The sequence below is a fragment of the Sinocyclocheilus rhinocerous genome, unplaced genomic scaffold (assembly GCF_001515625.1).
Source record: "Sinocyclocheilus rhinocerous isolate Xijiao unplaced genomic scaffold, SAMN03320098_v1.1 scaffold1802, whole genome shotgun sequence".
Taxonomy (NCBI): Eukaryota; Metazoa; Chordata; class Actinopteri; order Cypriniformes; family Cyprinidae; genus Sinocyclocheilus; species Sinocyclocheilus rhinocerous.
This window is the reverse complement of record NW_015654351.1, coordinates 345,147-355,155: the sequence shown is the minus strand read 5'-3', so window position 1 is coordinate 355,155 and position 10,009 is coordinate 345,147. Positions and strand designations below refer to the sequence as shown.

Genomic DNA, 10,009 nt, shown 5'->3' with positions numbered 1-10,009 from the left:
CCCATCCACCCCCCACCCGTGCACCACCCCCTTCTTCCCGCACTCTTCTCCAGCGCCGCCCCAGTTCCCATCACCCGCAGGAGTGTAAAGATCCAGGAGAGGCAACTTTACAACGTGCAACAAATCTTTATAGCCTTTACAATACGGACTTCTGTGTATATGTCATACTGATTCGACCCCGTGTTTTTACCCGATACGGACTGGGAGCGCAGACAGGACCCGCCAAGGTATAAAGGCTGCCGGAGTAGAATTTTGTAGCTGTAGATTTAGTTATGTTTAAAAGCCTACTTGCAAGTCTTGCTTCTTTGGGATATAAAAAATGTATTTTGTGATGTAATAAGGAAAATGTTCCTAAAGTCAACCAAATATTATGGTGCATTTTAGCCTAATTCATTATCTGTATGAAGTCAAAGAAAACGAGAAAAAAAAGATGAAAAAAAATGTAGATTATTAGAAATGTCATTTATATGAGACCCACACTCATTTCCAGTTCTGTGGTACATGCTGTTGTGAATCTGTTATACCTTTGTCAGTTTGTAATGAAGCGATCTCATTGAACGTTTTGTAGCTCAGCTGAAATGAGCAACCACTGTAACATCCCCTCCAACACAATAAAAAAAGAAAACTGTCCCCCGGGTGAGGTGTGCTGCACTCTTTACACATGCATTATGATCGGATGGGATCACAAATGATGGACTAGGGGTTGCACCGACTAATCGACTTAAATGCTCTGCTAAGTCTGCCATGACGCTTTAAGCTTGACGTTGACTAGTCGCTGGTCCTATAGAGGGCGCAACTGGATAAGAAATCTTTGAAGGACTTCCACATTTACGCTCCGTTTCCAAACAGTTAAAATGACAAATAAATGCATACTCTGAAAGCGCTCCACAAGACGTGTGATTATATTACTGGATGCTCGAAATTGAACGGGAGAATGCACGTTTTAAACAGCTTATTGTACAGGTAAGTTAATCGCGGTTAAGAAAGAAATGAATGCTTTTATTCAGCAAAGAATTTATGCAATAAATGGGTCAAAAGTGAGGGCATTTAAAATGCTACAAAAGATTTCGATTTTAAATAAATGTTCTTATGATCTTTATATTCATCAAAAAAAAAATGCATGGTTTCCACAAAAATATTAAGCAGGACAACAGTTAGAAATGTATTCAAAAACGTTAAAATCTCACCAACCCCAAACATTTGCATGGTAGTGTAAACAGGCTTTAATTACCTGGAGAGATGTCAAATTTCTTTTTTAAATTCTTTTTTTTAATTGTTTTTAAAAGGCCGTATTTGGATGCTTTTTTACCCTAATATTTATGAATGCATTTTATTTATTCTTTTTAAAACCCATTCCAAAACCCACAGCTTTACATATGCCTGATTCTATTGATTTTTTACAAGGTTTCATGAAATAATAGAACAAATCTGAGCAGGCATTTTAATTTTTTTATATATATATATATATATATATAAGGCATTTTCTTTTGAGTTCTTTCTGATGGTTTTTTTTTTTGTAGGTAATTGCAGAAAAAATGCAAACAATGTTTTCTGTATCTCATCGAAAAACATTCACAATCATCACAGTTTAAAACAAAAACAATTGTATATACACAGTTTTAAATTGTTTTACACAGCATGACCATTCAATCACTAAATTCTACATGATATTACAAAAAACAAAGGCACAAATTAATTGTTAACTAGTAAGATGTTGACTGTTCTACATGAACATTAACTTTGTCTGGGTTTGTAGGAAAATATAATCTATATATATTTGTAGGAAAATATCATCTATATATATACGTTTATTTTATTATTTCTTTGTGTATTTATTAGTAGAAGCAGCAGTAGTAGTAGTAGTTGTTGTATCTTTAAGTTGTATATTTTTGTATATTTTGGGCTCTCAGTTTTGGTCATGCTTTTACGCATGCTTTTAACGGCACTAGCAAAATATCTACTGTAACATATTGAAATACTTGCAGTTTTGCGTGTTGCTTGCAAAGCATTTCATCAGAATATATGGCTCTTTTTAAATGGCCAACAAAAGAGAAACAGGCATTTGCCAGCATAATCATGCAGCCAAAGCTAACCAAACTAACATGTATGATTGACACAAGCAGCTGTCAATCAAAAACTGCCTATTTAAGAACACTTCCTGTTGATTTAGGGTCATATTGGGCCACAGCACTGACTTGTGGACTCACTAGCTCCACAAAACACATGGGTATGACATTCATTAGCACTGTTATGTCATTTTTGGCATCATGAGGGGTCACTTGGTCTCCTGTGCACATCTCACATTCTTATTGGCTCTGCCTTCTGGATGTTTCTATAGTCAGAGTGAGACGAGATTTTTTTAGGGTCGCTCCCAAAAGAACATTCGTCACGGGTCTCTTTCGCTGTGGATGAAGTGAGATTCATTCTGAGCTGTGTTGATAGTGTCAGATTTACACTTGCTGTCCGACCAAACTTGAATGTTTGCAGCCCCCTTGTGGCACCTTTCTTAATCACACTTAGCTGGGAGGGAGATGGAGATCAATCCGGTGTTGTGTAGTTATTGATTATTATTATTTATTTTTTTTGGGTTGTTGATTGTCACTTTCGTGTCCAATTTATGATATGTGCAGATGTTTTCTATTTTTGTGAGTCTCAGTGAAATCTAAAAAATTGCTTTAAAAAAGTGTATGCATATAGGGATACATCATTATTTTACTCTATTTAATAAAAAATGGTTTTAATTTAATTAAAATTTTATTTTATTTTATTTATAACCAATGCTTCTTTTGATTGATTTATTTTTTAATTTAGCAAGGATCCTGGAAAATGCATCATGGTTACCACATATTGATATTTATAAAATATTAATACTATTATAAAATATTATTTGCCACAAAATAATAAATACAAATAATAATAATAGCAACAATACATGAAATAATAATAATACAAAGTTTTGTTTTTTTGTTGTTTTTTTTGTTTTGGTTTGGTTTGGTTGATGAGTTGGATTGGATGATAGTTTTGATGACTTGAAATTTGGAAAATGATAATAATATTTTATTGCAAAGACACAAATTCCAGTTGTTAGACAGAACTGGATCTTGGCCACATGAGGGAGACAAACCATAACGTCCCTTCGTCTCGCTGCCTCCTTTGTCTAGACATGGATTTTCTTTGAGATTTTCAGCTATCTGCCTTTGATTATTTATTCATTTGGCTGATCCCATCAGGGAGGGGTCTCATTAAGTGACCTGCAGCAAGTCGAATGAGAAATAACGCAGTAAGGAAAAGATTAGTCTCCTGTCCATGAGTGATGAGAGGGGTGGAATACTGATGAAGCGATCACAAACACATCCCAGTGTCATAAAGAACCTCAGATTCAGTCAATAATGAGAGGGGATGCTCAGGGCAGAGAGTTCTGTCTGTCGAAGTAAAAATGAGATCTCACACTCGCCTCGCTTCATCCCTACAGAAACTAGTTGGCCTTGAGGTGTTATGGTTGAGGATTTTCTTAGGTGTATTTTCTTACATGATGGTTTCTGTGTGGCATTATTGATGTTTTGTGTGGGATGGTTTGCACGTAGATCCAGTTTCTGCTTGTGGTGCTCAGATGTGTCCTATTACAGTTTAATCAAGGTTACCAAAGCAATAACCCACTGGAGGCTGTGCATTAATGACGCAAAACTGCCTTGTCACAGATGCTCACAAGTGGCTTATTGATTTTATAAAACAATAGAAACAGAAAGGAGGAGAATCAGACAACATTGATCAATAATTTTAACATTTATTGGCAACCCCTTACCAGTATGTTTTATTTAGTTAAAATTAATGCATTAGGCATCATAAATTAAAAATGAACAACTTTTTACAGCATTTTTTTTTTAATCCAGGTAAAAGGTAAGTTATAATTATAAATTTTTAATTTGTTTGTTTGTAATTAACTTTATTATATATCATTTGTTAACATTAATGTGTTAATTAACATGAACTAACAATGATCAATATATTTGACACCATTTATTAACTTCATTAATATTAATTAATACAAAGTATCATGTTTATGTGAGTTCACAGTATATTAATGTTAGCAGATATGACTTTAGCAGAGATTAACAATAACCAAGATTAATAAATGTGATAATTTTTAATTCATATTTTATTTGAACGTTTATTATTAACTTTATGTTGTCATTAAATTAAATCGTATTGTAGATGTAATACTACTACTGCTAATAATAATAATAATTATTATTATTATTTATTGTTAATATATTATTGATTATGTTGTTATTAATGATTCACTATTATTAATAATAATAATAATAATAATGAATTAGTTGAATAATTTTTTTATTATTAGTTTATTATTGTTAATAAATCATCATCATCTTCAAAGTAGTTCTTCCACTAATCTAGTTCAAAGGCTATGTAGCTTTTAGAAATGAAACATAAATCAAGATTAATAAATGCTGAAAAAATATTGTTAATTTTAGTTCATACTGAATGCATTAACTATATAAACAAATTAAATCTTATTTGTTTATAAATAATAATAATTATTACTGATAATATTAATTATTCTTTAATATTACAATATTACGTATTGTTAATATATTATTATTGAACATTGAATATTCTGTTGTTGTTGTTGTTATATTAGTATTAGTGTATTATGAATAAAAAATTTTTTATCAATATTATTATGATCAGAGTAAGCAGTTCTTCCACTAAAACAGTTCATTAGTCAAACAAAAGCTACATAGTGACTTGATACATAAATGTGCAGTCACATGCGCCTTTATAACTGTTTGATGATGCTGTATGGCTCATCCAATCAGAACAGATTCTGCTTTATAAGAAGGGTTAACATGCTTTAAGCAGATTTTCTTAAGCTGCCATTACATTCTCATAAGCAGTGTTCTGCCTATTAACCCCTCTTTGGCCGTGTTGGTTATTACCTGTGAGACAAAGGAAGGGGTGGAGGCGTTGAGTCAGTGAGTTCAAGTGTGTTGTAGCCTGTGAACTCCAGCCGCGGCGATCGGGCGTCACAGGCCTCTTGTGCGCAGTTACAAGTGGAGAACACAAAGGCTTGATTGAGATGAAGTGAGCCGTGGATTAGTATGGGTGCTGCTAAATGCCCTCATCCTGACTGACAATGGAGGCCCTCTGACGGCTGAGACGACCCAGCCTCCTCTTTTGTTTTTCAAGGACACGTGTGCCTCCACCAAACCACACAGCGTTCGCACCGCAGACGATTCTTGAGTGCTGTAAGCGTGTCCAAATTAGCCTGGATGTGAGTGGGTGTTAATCAGGTTCGGTTTGTTGGTTTTTCATTAAGCAAATGGGAGGTAAAGCTCAGTGTTATAGAGATATGAAATGTCATTTTTCTAAGACAAATGCAATGTTTGAGGCAAAGATCCAGTTTTTTTTTTCCTTTAGCAGTGTTTATGATGGTTTTATACATGAACTAGTGTTCAAAAGTTTGGAGTCTGTAAGACATCTCATATGCTAAACAAGGCTGCATTTATTTGATTAAAAATACAGTAAAATTGTGAAATATTTATACAATTTAACATAACAATTTTCTATTTTAATATATGTAAAAATGTAATTTATTCCTGTGATGCAAAGCTGAATTTTGAACAGTCATTACTCCAGTTTTCAATGTCACATGATCCTTTAGAAATCATTCTAATATGCTGTTTCTGTGCTCATTAAACATTATCATCAATTTTGAAAACAGTTGTGCTGCTTAATAATTTTGTGAACACATGATGAATAGAGGGTTCAAATGAACAGCACTGAAACAGTTGAACATTGATATGATGTTAAAAAAAATCTTACTGACCCAAAATGCTCATCTGGAATGAAGATCAAAACAATCATAAATTAGAGTAATTTGTTTTGTTTTTATTCTTTATTCCAAAGTATAATCCCACAGTCATTATATTTTTGTACTAGCTCTTGGGTAAACTTAGAAAAAGGCTGTTTTTTTAAAGACATGTTTTATGGTGTAATTTTCTAAAATGTATTTTAAATAATGAATTAATAAATTAATAAAGAAATAATATGTAATACAATAAATAATATATATATGTATGTATATATATATATATGTGTGTGTGTGTGTGATGGTCAGTTAGGTAAGTGCAGTTGGCTGCCCTTTTTATTTTACATAATATTGCATTAACACCTTAAAAGTTTTGCGTTCCATCAGTAATACTCCTCACTCTATTTTTATACAAGACACAAGCATCTCGAGCAATTCAAGATTAAATACAATCCCTATAGACCCCAATTAGGTCTCACCACATTCTTTCATTAACAAGTCTTCTGATTTTAGGCACTGAGAGGTGTGAAACTCTCCCACTCCAACCAGTATGTTCCAGAATCATAATATTTAGATCAGCCGTGTGTTTTGAGACAGCTGACTGCATAGAGGGTGAGGCTTTCTAAACTTATTTGATTAAAACTGCTTAAAATGTTCCTAGAATCAGACTAAACCTCCTTCAGAGGGCACCTTCATAAGAAAATTGATTCTTAAAAAAATATATATTTAAATTAATAAATTATTTTAAATGATTATTTTAAAGTGTAGTGAAGAATTTAGGTTAGGATAATTGTGTAGTAATTAAAAATATGTTTATTTTCAATCATTACTATGTTCCCATGTATATAGCTTGGTAAATGTGTACATATTTCTGGGTTTGACTTTATGGTGCAACTATATAAAAAATATTTTGGACTTGAGATCTGCACCTCTTTAGCAAATTCCTTAAAATGTGTTACTGGCATGAGTTTTAAGACTCCTAATGCTTTTGTTCCCGTCTTCCCCTGGCCGATAGGTTGAGCTTTAAGTGTAAAGCTGCCGCAGCCAACAGATGGCACTGATTCCACGTGTGTGAGGCTTCTGGCCCTCAAATTGGAGAGCCTTTGTCTTCATGATGATGCTGGGATAGCTCGCTAAGTAGCTCCTCGGGGAGGTTATTGTAATGGCAGTTTTAGCAGTCACACACCAACACTAGATGCTTCCACAGATCGCAGCTGCTGCTGGGATTACTGCACTGTTAACCTGTCAACTTTAAGAAGTGCCTGCGATCTGCCAGGAAAAAAACCATCAGTGCAACTATTAGAACTGCTCCTTCAGATTCTTGGCAAAATGCTCACTGACGGAGATGTTTATCATATAAGATCTCGACTGAAAGAAACATTTTTTAGTCTAGCAAAGAGCAAATGGGTGAATCTCACCAAACCCATCAAGAACATGTCTAGGTCACATGTCACCCCCACACTCAAAATTGTAAAAAATAAGAATAATAAAAAAATTAATAAGCAATTTGTTTTTAGGACTTTTTTTCATAACAGTAAATCACTTAATTCCCATTTTATTATATTTTTGTACTAGCTGTTGCAGATCATATTTCACCCCAAATTCAATAAATAAATACAATTAAATAATTTGCATAAAATAAACAACCTATTTTAGGACCTTTTTTTGCACTGTGACATTATTTTCATAACAGTAAATCACTTAATTCCCATTATTTTATTATATTTTTTGTTCTAGCTGTTGCAGATCATATTTTGCCCCAAATTTTAAAAAAAAACTAAAATTAAATAATTTGCATGAAATAAACAACCTATTTTTAGGACCGTTTTTGCACTGTGACATTATTTTCATAACAGTAAATCACTTAATTCCCAATATGTCATTATATTTTTTGTACTAGCTGTTGGGTAAACGGACACAAAGCTGTTTGAAATGTATTCATTTAAATGATGAATTAAATTAAAGTAAAATAAAAATAAAAATTTATACTTTCTATTGGCTAAAACAGCATTTTGTTATTTTTGTTACTTTTTACAGCTTTGCTACTTCATGAATTTTGTATTTCAGATTTTTTTTCATTTACATTTTCATAACTTAATTCCTATATAAGATTCTTTTTTTTAATAAGTAATTAATTAAAGGCATGAATATACTAACTTGTATAAATACTTTACCATTTATAGGTACTTAGATATTATATAAATATATATTTATTTATTATTTTATTTTGTTTAATATTTGTATTTTATCTATCTATCTAAAAATTATTTCTAATTTCTTTCATGTTATTCTAATTATATGACCTGGACATGTTCTTAATGTATTATGATATTTACCGATATACAAATATGCTAGAAACGTTTCTGTTGTTTTATGGTGTGCATGTCACCTTCTGTGTGATGGTTATTGTGAGAGTGAACCTCTCTCGCTTCTCCACTCACACACAACACACAACTTTCCGTCTGCATAACCTTAGCAACTATCAGCCAGCCTGCACTGATCCTCAGGCTTTGAGGAATTTAGACTCCAAAATGAATCTGTCAGAATGCATCGGTGTTGATAACAAACATCATCTGACACCAAAGTGATTTCTTGTGGTCAGATTCCATTGTTGTCGACTCAAAGCCAGTGCATCTTATTCCTAAAAGAGTATGTTTCAAATTAGTCGGGGCACATTTGTCCAGAATGTCCCAAACAATGGGTCTTTGTCAGAGCTTGCAGAATGGCTCATCTGGGCTTCAAACACACAGATTGCTGGTGGTGAGGAACCAGTCGGCAGACAGTCTCCTCCTAATTATTTTAGCCCCTAATTGGCGTTCAAAACAAGGCAACAACACCGCCTCTCACTCTCTCTTTGTCTTATGGTGGGAGTTTCCAAGCCTGTGTGCTCCTCTTGCATTCATCATAAAGTGGAAAAGTCACAGTGTCATATGAGTGAGTCTGCTTTAACTATATGAGCTCACTCTAGATCCTTTCACCTAGTTTATCTGATTTGTAACTTTTGCAATATGCCCCTTCTTTATTCTGTCCAAATGTGCAATGTTGTCACTTAAAGTGATAGTTCACCAAAAATGAACCAAAAAGTTTTCTAAATAGAAATGTTCAAGGTATACATTTATGTATATTTATATAATATTTGTATTATTATATAAAAATATTTTATTGATACAAATGCTTTATTTTCCTGCACATTATTTTAAATAATATACAGGTTGACATTTTCTGTCCAGTTACAATGAATAAAGATGCTTTCCAGCTTCAAAAAGGACACATAATTTATTATTTTTTATTGTTTTCTATATTTCAAGTAATATGCAAAATAATAAATGATTTGTTTATACATATATATATATATATACACACAAAAAATAAAAATTATAATATTATATATTATACATAATTACATATAACAATTTATTTTTAATTGTGCATATTCTTTGAAATATGCAACATCGTATATAATGTACACTTATATAATTTCTTTTTTATTTTTTACTAGCACATAATTTTTTGTTTAAAATGAAATAAAATTTAATTTATAATTTCATTAATTTCAACTATTTTGATTAGAATACGCTTAACTTGATCAATTATGCAAAATACTTTTTTAACGTTACATTATTGCATACAAATTACATAACTAAAATGAAAGGTTCTTGATTAGCATTGATGGTTTCATGAAGAACCATCCACAAAATCTTTTTCTTATACAAAAGGTTCTTTAACATTCTTTAGAGTATTAAAATGTTCTTTACACTAAGAATATAATGGTTCTTTTAAGAAATGTTCACTGAAAGGTTCTTTGGGGAGCCCAAAATGTTCAAAAAATGTGACTACTAAAGAAAAACGAGGCAAAGCAGCGAGACAGAAAGTAGGGTTTCTCTCACAGGCATTGCATACGTTCCTGTCCTGGTCTTCAGAAATAGTCCTGCAAGTGAGCATTAGAGACCCGTCCTGCAGACCACCACCATGTGAAAGATTAAGTTACACTTTTTTATGATCCTGAGTGTATTCTGATGTAGAGCTGGGAGTGTGTGGGAGCGTGTGAGTCGAGCTCAGATCACACAGGAATCTCAGATCCAGACGGGGCGGCAGGAAGAGGAATCGCCTGCATGTCCAAATAAGGACAGAAACGTCTGTGTGCTTCTGGCCTGCCTGCTTTTGTTCTTACAGAAGGCC

General features: G+C 32.8%; 1 protein-coding gene across 1 annotated transcript in view; it reads left to right on the top strand.

Annotated features, from left to right (window-relative positions):
• LOC107717002 (ubiquitin-conjugating enzyme E2 E3) overlaps positions 1-432 on the top strand; it is a 50,092-nt gene extending 49,660 nt beyond the window's left edge. The window contains exon 7 of the mRNA XM_016523645.1: positions 17-432. The gene's annotated coding sequence lies outside the window, so the exon portion shown is untranslated. The remainder of the gene's footprint in view (positions 1-16) is intronic.
• The last annotated feature ends 9,577 nt before the right edge of the window (positions 433-10,009 follow it).